We start from the raw sequence: 11,318 nt of genomic DNA on the forward strand, positions 1-11,318 counted from the left end.
GCAGGGCTAAAGACTAAAAACACTCAACCAAATACAAATATTGTCAGCAATGTATACATTAAACTACTACACAGACCTTTTAACACAACCAAAAAAAACTCACTATCCATTACACCTCATATTGTCTTAAGGAGACATTCATTTCTCCTGGAATCAGTCCAAATAAAATCATTCTTAGCTCCTGAAATTTTATTTCCAGTCTGGTTTCTTTTCACTGAGATTTCCAGGAAACTTTGCCCTCCAACTATAGTTAGGCAAATCTTTATGGGGGGGGATCTTTAATTTCCCTAACACTGACGGGAAATGCTAGAATGCTAGTACGTTAGATGGATCAGTTTTTGTCCAACGTGTGCAGTTCGGTTTCCTGACATAGTATGTCGAAGGGCCGACAAGAGGGGAGGCCACACTAGATCTGGTGCTTGGTAATGAACCAGGCCAGGTGTTTGATTTAATGGTAGGTGAGCACTTTGGAGAGAATGACCATAATTTGGTTACTTTTAGTTTAGCGATAGCAAGGGATAGGTACGTGCCACAGGGAAAGAGTTATCGATGGGGGAAGGGCAATTATAATGTGATTAGGCAAGACTTAGGAGGTACAGAATGGGGTAGCAAAACATGGGGATGGGGATAATCAAAATGTTGAGCTGGTTTAAGGTACAGATATTACATGTCCTTCATAGGTATGTCCCTGTAAGACAGGGAGGAAGTGATAAGGTAAGGGAACCGTGGTTTACTAAAGAAATTGTACCTCTTGTTAAATGGAAGAGGAAGGCTTATGTGATGTTGAGGCGAGATGGTTCAGATGAGGCGATGGAGTTACAGATTAGCTAGGAAGGATTTAAAGAGAGAGTTAAGCGCAGCAAGGAGGGGACATGAGCAGACTTTAGCAGGTAGAATAAAGGAGAACCCTAGAGGTTTCTGTGGATATGTGGGGAATAAAATGATGACTAGGCCTAGGAATACGGCCAGTCAAAGACAGAAGTAGGAAGTTGTGTGTGGACCCTGTGGAGATCGGAGAGGTGTTAAATAAATATTTCTCACCAGTTTTCACTCCGGAAAAGGAGAATATTGTGGAGAAGACGACTGAGGCACAGGCTATTAGACTAGAAAGGATTAAGGTTAGTAAGGAGGTAGTGTTATCAATTCTAGAAGGTATGAAAGAAAGTAAGTCCCGGGGTCAGATGGGATTTATCCAAGGATATTCTGGGAAGCTAGGGAGGAGATGGCGGAGCCTTTGACCATGATCTTTGAGTCATCATTGTCTACAGGTTTAGTACCAGAGGACTGGAGGATTGCAAATGTTGTGCCCTTGTTCAAGAAGGGCAGTAGAAATGACCCAGATAATTGTAGACAAATCAGGCTTTCTTCTGTTGTAGGAAAAGTTTTGGAGAAGATTATAAGAGATAGGATTTATAATCATCTAGCAAGCAATTTGATTGTAGATAGTCAACATGGTTTCGACAAGGGCAGGTTGTGTCTCACAAACCTCATTGAGGTTTTTGAGAAGGTGACCAAGCATGTAGATGAGGGGAGGGCAGTTGATGTGGTGTACAAGGATTTCAGTAAAGCCTTCGAAAAGGTTCCACACTGTAGGCTTTGGAGAAAATACAGTGTCATGGGATTGAGGGTGATTTAGTAGTTTGGATTAGAAACTGGCTTTGTGTAAGAAGGCAGCGAGGGTTGGTTGATGGAAAATATTCAGCCTGGAGTCCGGTTACTACTAGTGTGCCACAACGATCTGTTTTGGGACCAATGCTGTTTGGTATTTTTATCATCATTAGTAAGTTTGCAGATGACACTAAAGTCTGTGGAGTAGTGAACAGTATGGGAAAATGTTGCAGGGGGACTTGGATAAACTGCAGAATTGGGCTGAGAGGTGGCAAATGGAGTTCAATGCAGATAAATGTGAGGTGATTCACTTTGGTTAGAATAACAGGAAGGTAGAATACTGGATCAATGGAAAGACACTTGGTAGTGTGGATGTGCAGAGAGATCTTGATGCCCATGTATATAGATCCCTGGAAGTTGCCACTCAGGTTGATAGTTCTATTAAGACGACATACGGTGTGTTTGGTTTTATTGGTAGAGGGATTAAGTTCCGAGCCACAGCCTCACTAGGAATATTGTGTACAGTTCTGGTCGCCCATTACACTGAAGGATGTGGAAGCATTGGAAACGGTACAGAGGAGATTTACCAGGATGTTGCCAGGTCTGGAGAGAAGGTCTTATGACTTTTGGGTCTATTCTCATTGGACAGAAGGCGGCTAAGAGGGGATTTAATAGAGACATACAAGATGATTAGAAGATTAAAGTGGACAGCAAGAGTCTTTTTTCTAGGATGATGACGTCAGCTTGTACAAGGGGCATAGCTGCAAATTGAAGGGTGACAGATTTAAGACAGATATCAGAGGCAGGTTCTTTACTCAGAGTGTGGTAAGGGCGTAGTTAACTCAGCCACATTAGGGACATTTAAACATTCCTTGGATAAGCATATGGATGATGATGGGATAGTGTAGGGGGATGAGCTTAGATTAGTTCACAGGTCGGTGCAACATCAAGGGCCAAACAGCCTGTATTGTCTTATGTTCTATGTTCATGTTTCAGGATACAGATGCTACAGGAAGGTTACATGGTGGGGGGACAGAGAGGAGGGAGTGTGGTGTTTATGATTAGGAATAACATTACGGCTGTACTTAGGAAGGATATTCCTGGAAATACATTCAGGGAAGTTATTTGGGTAGTACTATAAAATAAGGGGATGATCACCTTACTGGGATTGTACTATAGACCTCCCCAAAAGTCAATGGGAAATTGAGAAACAAATTTGTAAGGAGATCGCTGTTATCTGTAGCAATAATAGGGTGGTTAAGATAGGAGATCGTAATTTTCCAAACATAGACCGAGACTGCAAAGGGTTCAGAAAAGATCTACAAAGATGTTGCCAGGATTAGAGGATTTGAGCCATAAGGAGAGACTGAATAGGCTGGAAATACTTTCTTTGGAGGGTCGGAGGTTGAGGGATGACTTTATAGAGGTTTATAAAATCACGAGGTGCATGGATAGGGTAAATAGACAAGGTCTTTTCCCCAGGGTAGGGGGAGTCCAAACTAGACGGCACAGGCTTTAGGTGAGAGGTGAAAGATTTAAAAAGGATCTAAGGGATAACTTTTTCACACAGAGAGTGGTGCATTCATGGAATGAGCTGCCAGAGGAAGTGGTTGAGACTGTTACAATTACAACATTTAAAAGGCATCTGGATGGATATATGATAGGAAGCGTTGAGGGATATGGGCCAAGTGCTAGCGAATGGGACTAGATTTATTTGGGATATCTGGTTGGTATGGATGAGTTAGAATGAAAGGTCTGTTTCTATGTTGTACATCTCTATTACTCTAAGTAACTCACCTCCTGACTCCCCAAAGCCTGTCCATTATCTACAAGGCACAAGTTAGGAGTGTGTTGGATATCCCCCACTTGCCTGGATGGGTGCAGCTCCAACAATCAAGAAACTTGACACCATGCAGGACTAAGCAGCACATTTGACTGGCATCACATCCACAGACATCCACTCCCACCACCACCACCACCACCACAATTCTGTAGCAGCAGTGTATACTAGCTACAAGATGCATTGCAGAAATTCACAGAATGTCCTTGCCAAAACCACAACTACTTCCATCTAGAAGGACAACAGCAGGAAATAACAGGTGAACACCACAATCTGCAAGTTCCCCTCCAAGTCACTCATCATCTGACTTGGAAATATATTGTCGTTCCATCACTGTCACTGGGTCAAAATCCTAGGTACGCGCAATAAATAAAATCCTGGAATTCCCTCCCTATGGGCATTGTGGGTCAACCTGCAGTGATTCAAGAAGGCAGCTCACCACTTCCTTCTCAAGGGCAACAAATGCTGGTCAGCCAAAGATATCCAATCGCACAAATGAATGATGAAAAAAGTTCAAGCCCAACTCCAGAAGTTTAGCCAAAAACCTAGCCTTAAATATCTAGTGCATTATGGGTAGACATCTACAGCATCAGAGATGCCATCTTTCAAACGAGATGTTAAAACAGAATCCTATCTGCCATTGCAATTGGATGCAAAAGATGTAGCATTATTTCAAAAAGCAACAAGTATGCTCTGGGTAACATTTATTCCTCAAGCAATGTCACAAAATCAAACTTCGTTCATTATTTTCACATTGCTGGTGGTTAGAGATCGCTGTGTGCAAGTTGATTCCTGTGTTCCCTACATTACAACAGTCCACAATCTAAAGTATTTCAGCGATGGTAAAGCATTCTGGGACATCCATGCTCCCGAAAGACATTACCTAGTTGCAAAACTATTTTTCTTTTTTATTGTGGCATCAGTGCATTATATGCCACAAATTGCTCACTGACCCTTCTCACACCAAAGCCATCCATGGAGACAAACCAGAAACCATTAATGTTTGACCAACACAGGTTCTGTGTGGAGACCAGATTTATAATAATACATTTGCATCTGTTGTTCTCATGCTTCCTTGTTCACTTCACAAGTATTTACATGGAAATAGGATTTACTAAAGATAACAGAAAAAAAAACATAAGAACATTACGCCTTGAAGACATTCCAAAGAGATCAACCGCCAATTAAGCACCTTTGAGGTCCATTTAATGTCACTGTATCAAAAGCCATTGCAACCAAATTGTGTAAAGTAAGGCCCCATAAATGCAATGAAATGAATAATCAGTCTATCAGACAGGGAAAGGTGGGATAATTGAAGTTGCATTTGTCTTATTAGTCAGGACAACAGGAGAATTCCAGTGGCAATAATGTTTTACATCCATTTGAACATTAACTAATAGCTCATTTTAATATCTATTCTGAAGGATGACACTCCCTCAGTAATGACGAATCCCCCAACAGTCTGATAGATGTAACGGAGCTTTCAACTGAGACAAAATGACCACCTAGTTAGGCTACCCCTCTTCTTCAAATTAAGTTCAATCTCAAAATAAGTTAAGGAAATTGGCAACAACCAGGAGGACAGTCACTAAGAGAATCACACATCCGGATATCCCATTCACTTTTTTTTTAATATCACTTGTGGGAAGAGTGTTGCTGGCTGGGCCAGCATTCATTGCCCATTCTGAGGAAGGACCACTGGGCCCAGAACATCGACTCCGATTTCACTCCACAGATGCTGCCAGACCTGTTGAGTTTTTCTAACAATTTCTGTTTCTGATTTCCAGCATTTCAGTTCTTTCAGCTTTTATTTAATACCCATACCTAGTTGCAACCTCGAAAAGGTGGTGGTGAGCTCCATCCTTGAATTGTTGAAGTCCGTGAGCTGGAAGTAGACCCACAATGCTCTTAGGGAGGGAATTCCAGGGTTTTGACCCAGTGACAGTGAAGGACTATTTCCCAGTCAGAATGGTGTTTGGCATGGAGGGGAACTCACAGATAATGGTGCTCCGAAGTATCTGCTGCCCTTGCCCTTCTACATGGAATGTGTCATGAGTTTGAAAGTGCTCCCCAGGATCTTTGGTGAATTTCTGCAGCACGTCTTGTAGATAGAACACACTGCTGCTACTAAGCATCAGTAGTGGAATAACTGCATTAGCAACAGCATGGTAGATGGGAACACAACTATTCACAAGAAAAATGTAATAGTTCTAAGACAAGTCGTCATTTACAATAAACAAGACATCTTAGTGACTTCAAATCAGAAATAGAATGAAGCATAAAAGTGCTGTATTTAGAGGATGTAGGTGACAAAAGAAACATCTTAAAACAGATTCAATGTCATTGAAATTCATCAATGTCAGTGTGCCTTGTTGCTTTGTATCCTTGTTATTCATTTCCATGGCTCACAAATCCAGTTTTTTCCAGCAATCTTGCTGCTCCAATTGGGTTCTTTTTTCTGCAATGAAAGATAAAAACTAAAGACAGCTCACCAGTTGGCTCCAAGGTGCTGTCATACTTTGGCAGTTCTTTTATCATCCATCAGTAACCTCCAGTTGTCACTTTCTTGAATGCAGGCACCTTCTACGATAATCTATTGTCAGCACTGGCACTTTGTCACGTTCCTGCATGACCTTTTCACAGCCCGCTGAATTTACGCTTATCTGTTATGACACTCTTCTTTCAAAAATCTTCGAAAATTTCTCTGGGTCTACTGTAAATTCTGATTAACCCCTCAGAAGAATGCTTTTTATATTATCTGATAAGGCACTTGCTCTATACATACTTCCTTTACAGATCCATTGGTAGCTTCAAGATCACAACACAAGATATCACTGTTCATCACTAGTTCGCCTTTGAAAAGAAGCACTAAAGTCAATATATCACAACATGCTTCCACTTCTTAAATCATTCCATCATTGTCTTTCCTGTGGGTCTATTCTGTTAATCATTGTGGGAACATGTTCCCGACCACCATGCTCGATTAGCCTTTTTATCTTTTATCTCAACAGTCTCCCTTCTCCTACTGACAGCTTTATTAACAAAGCAGCCTTCTGGTTTGGCACTTACTGACAGCCAGGCCCAGTTGGTAGTGCACTTGCCTTGGAATTACAAGGTTCATGGTTCAAATCCTACTCCAGAGTTATAGCACAAAAATGAAACTGATATAGCAATGCAGTACAGAGAGAGCACTGTGCCATCTATCACCGATAGAGGCTCCTTGAACAGTATTTTTCAGCATGCAACATTTGCCACATAGAAGGATGGGACAGCAAATGCATGGGAACACCACTACCTCAGACGTTTCCCCTCCAAGTTACACACTTTCTTAACTTGGAACTGCATTCACCATTTCTTCCCAGTGTCAAAATCCTGATATTTCATCCGTAACAGCACTGTGAGCATTCCTACAGCATATGGATTGTAATGGTTTAAAAAGGTGCCATCACCAATGTCACTTCTGCACCCAATAATGCCGCACACCAGAACTCAACCAGCAGCATTGCCGAAGTCATATATTATGTCACTTCTGCCCCCTAAGTTACCACTGGGGACCCCTCTTCTGCCCCCATGGTGAGCATCTCGTCCGTTCGTGACGTCACTCCCGACCCCATGACCACACTCACATCATCCCCACTCCCAGCTCCAGCCTCAAACCAGATCCTAGCTCTCAGCCCTGCTGTGTTTTTACCATTCCCCTAGACCCCTCCCTTATTGAGGAAGAATGATCAGTCGTCAGCAATGGCCTCACCTTCATCCCATTATGCTCCCAGATGAATGAGTTCGACACACATTGCAACCTTGAGTATTTTTTCTGCCACCTCAACTGAGCGCCCTTTTTCCATCAAGACTCCCACCCATCTTCCAAGGACCCCTTCTCCCACCTCCAAAACATCCCATCTAGCTGGATACCCTTGCCAATCTGTCACCCGCCCTTGATCTCTTCATTGCCAACTGCCGCCATGACACAGACCCCCTTCTCACTCACTCCAACCTCTCACTCTCACAACACGCAGCCCTCCACTCCCTCCTCTCCAACTGCAGCATCACCATCAAACCAGCAGACAAGGTGGGGGGCATAGCAGTAGTTTGGTGCACCAACCTCTACACCACTCAAGCCAGGTGCCAATTCACAGACACCACCTCCTACAGCCCCCTCGACCACAACCCCACCGCCACCCCCCATCACCAAACCATCATCTCCCAGACCATCCACAAACTCATCACCTCTGGGGATCCATTGCCTTCAACCTCATGGTCCGCAGACGCCACACCATCTATTTCTACCTCCTCCCCAAGATTCACAAACCTGACTGTCCCGGTCGACCCACTGTCTCCACCTACTCCTGCCCCACTGAACTCCTCTCTGCATAACTTGACACCGTACTGTTCCCCGTAGTCCGGGAATTTCCCACCTACATTCAGAAAACCACTCACACAGTTCTCCTCCAAGACCTCCATTTCCCTGGCCTCCAATGCCTTACCTTCACTGTGGACACCCAATTCCTCAACACATCCAAGGCCTCCAAGCCCTCCATTTCTTCCTCTCACGCCAACCCAAACAGTACCCTTCCACTGACACTCATTCGCCTCGCTCAACTAATCCTCACCCTCACAGCTTCTCCTTCCAATCCTCTCACTTCCTTCAAAACAAAGGGGCAGCCATAGACACCCGTATGAGCCCCAGCTATGCCTGTCTCTTTGTCCGGTACATGGAACAGCCCATCTTCCACAGCTACACTGGCACCATTCCCCACCTTTTCCTCCGCTACATTGATGACTGTATCAGCATCACTTTGTGCTCCACTAGGAGATTGAACAGTTCATCAACTTCACAAACACCTTCCACCTTGAACTCAAATTCACCTGGACCATCTTGGACCTCTCCATCTCTGGTGACCGACTCAACACAAACAATTACTACAAACCCAGTGACTCCCACATGTGGACTACACCTCCTCCCACCCTGCCTCCTTTAAAAATGCTGTCCCTTATTCCAAATTCCTGTACCTTCGCAGCATCTGTTACCAGGAGGAACAATTCCACCACAGAACATCGCAGATGGCCTCCTTCTTCAAAAGACCGCAATTTCCCCTCCCACGTGATCGCCAATGCCCTCAAGCGCATCTCCTCCACTTCCCACACCTCTGGCCTCGAACCCCACCCCTCCACTCACAACAGGGACAGAACCCCTCTGGTCCTCAGCTTCCACCCCACCAACCTCCATATACATTGCATCATCCTCCACCATATCCTCTGTCTGCAAGCAGATTCCATCCCTTCCTGTATTCCAGAGAGACCTCCCCCTCCGCGACTCCTTCGTCAGATCCACCCTCTCCCCCACCAGCCCACCCCCAGCACCTTCCCCTGCCAACACATTCCCTCACATCTCCATCCAAGACCCCAAAGGATCTTTCCACATCTGACAGAAATTTATCTGTACTTCCACGCACGTTATCGACTGTATCCGTTGCACCCAATGTGGTCTCCTCTACATCGGGGAGACAGGACACCAACTTGCGGATCATTTCAGAACACCCAACCAAACACACCGCCCTGTGGCTGAACACTTCAACTCCCCCTCCCACTCCACCATGGACATATAGATCCTGAACCTCCTCTATCACCAAACCCTTACCACTAGACACCTGGAAGAAGAATGCCTTGGGACCCTCCAACCATACGGGATCAATGTTGGTTTTACCAGTTTCCTTATTTTCCCACACCCACCCACCCCAACCTTCTCCCAGCCCCAACCTTCTAACTCGGCACCACCCTGTTGAGCAGTCTTATTTATCTGTCCATCTTCCTTCCTTCCTACCCATTCGGTCCAACCTCTCCTCCAACCGATCACTTCCACCCCCACCTCCATCTACATATCACATTCCCAGCTAGCACCACCCCCTCCCATTTAGTTCTCAGACCCTGGTCTACAAGCCTCATTCCTGATGAAGGGCTTATGCCCGTAACGTTGATTCTCCTGCTCCTCGGATGCTGCTTCACCTGGTGTGCTTTTCCATCACCACACTCCGAGTTTAAAAAGGTACCTCACCCCCACCTTTTCTCTGCCATTGTGTGATGGACCATAACGTACTGTTTGAGCAAAGCTATGGACAAACACAGAAGTGAGTGCACTTCCAAAGGGATTACATCACTGTGAAACACTTTGTAGTGTTAGGAACAAAAACAATCCAAGTCAATCATTCTTTCTGCATAAATTGAAATTCTTCACCTCTTCTCACTTGCAAAATTTATTTGAGGTTGTAAATACTAAATACTACGTGGGAATATATTTTGACAATTCTGTTTCTTCGTTCACTTCTCTCTTGCCTTCATTCATTCACTCTCGCCCTACCCCAAGCACCTGTATCTCTCCTTACTCTTCATCCCCCCTTCACTTCACATATTTTCTACATCATTGTCAGAATTCTCCCTGTGTCTTTTGCTCTGGTGTCAATTACACCTACCCTCCTCAACATTTCTTTGTGTGCTTTCAGTCTTTTAATTCTTCCTTGCTTCCTGCATCATATCTTAGCCATGATTTTTTATGCAACTGGTTATGAAGATCTAGAATCAACTACTTTGAAAATTGGTAGAATCAAAAGTAACTTTGAGAAAGGAGAGGATATATAATTGAAAAGGAAGTTGTTGCAGGATGAGGAGAGTGGCAAAATAAGCCTATTTGAGCAAATCTTTCAAAGAACCAGCACGTTTTGTTTGACCAAGAAACTCGTAAGTGCTGTAAGACTGTATGATTAATCCATCCCTCCTCCAATTCTTCGACACATCCATCCACATATTTACATTAAAAACATAAAGAACTGAGGATGCCGTAAAGAAAAACACAAATGACTAGAAAAGCTAACCAGGTCTGGTAGCATCTATGGAGAGAAATCAGAGTTAATACTTCACGTCTAGTGACCTTTCCTCATAACTGTTAGTAGCTAGGAAAATGTTGGTTTATATGCAGAAGATAGGATGGGGACAGGGGGTTAGGAGTGAACCATAAGTGAGGATAGAGCCACAGATAGAGAGGGACAGTTGGACAGACAAAGGAGTGGATAATAATCTAGCTTGGAGGGTGAATAGCTGTTGGTGGGGACACCTAAGAGATTAAAAAAAAGAGATGATCAAAAGCTTGGACAAAGAGGTAAGTTTTAAGGAACATCTTAAAAGAGAGAGTTTAAAAAGGGAAAACTAAAGGACAGGACTGAGGGGGTTGGACATGGCCATAAATGAGCGAGTGATGAAAATAGAAAGCAGCAAAAGGCCAGAATTGAAGGAACACCAAGATCCCAGTGACTGGTTGTTGTTTTCAGGGTGCTGGGAGAAGGAAGAGAGATTGAAGAATGCCTTTGAAAACAAATTTCACTGTCATGCTCCTACACCTACAATAAACTAGAACATTACATTAGAGAATTCCAAAGGTGAAGTGAGGGTGCCCCTGACATTAAGGCAGCACTTGTCCAATCATGCAGCTCCAGCAAGCTCAGCAAAGATTAGAGTCATACCTAGCACAAGGGAAGATGTTGCAGTTGTTCAAAGACAATCATCATGGCTACAGGACAGCTTCGCAGGAGTTCCTCAGGTTAGAATCCTTGGTCCAACCATCCTTTTCCATTTCATCAATGACCTGCCTTCCATAAGGTCATTGACGTTCACTAATGACTGAACAATTTCTGACATTGTTTGCAACTCCTCAGATACCGAGGAAGTCCGTGCCTAAATGCAGTAAGACCTTGACAACGTTCAGGCTTGAGCTGATAAATGTCAAGTAAGATTCACTGCACACAAGAGCCAGTTAATGACCATCTCTAACAAGACAGAATCTGACCATTGCCTCTCGACATTCAATGGAATTCTGCTGCAG

Source organism: Hemiscyllium ocellatum, chromosome 22 (assembly GCF_020745735.1).
Source record: "Hemiscyllium ocellatum isolate sHemOce1 chromosome 22, sHemOce1.pat.X.cur, whole genome shotgun sequence".
Classification (NCBI taxonomy): Eukaryota; Metazoa; Chordata; class Chondrichthyes; order Orectolobiformes; family Hemiscylliidae; genus Hemiscyllium; species Hemiscyllium ocellatum.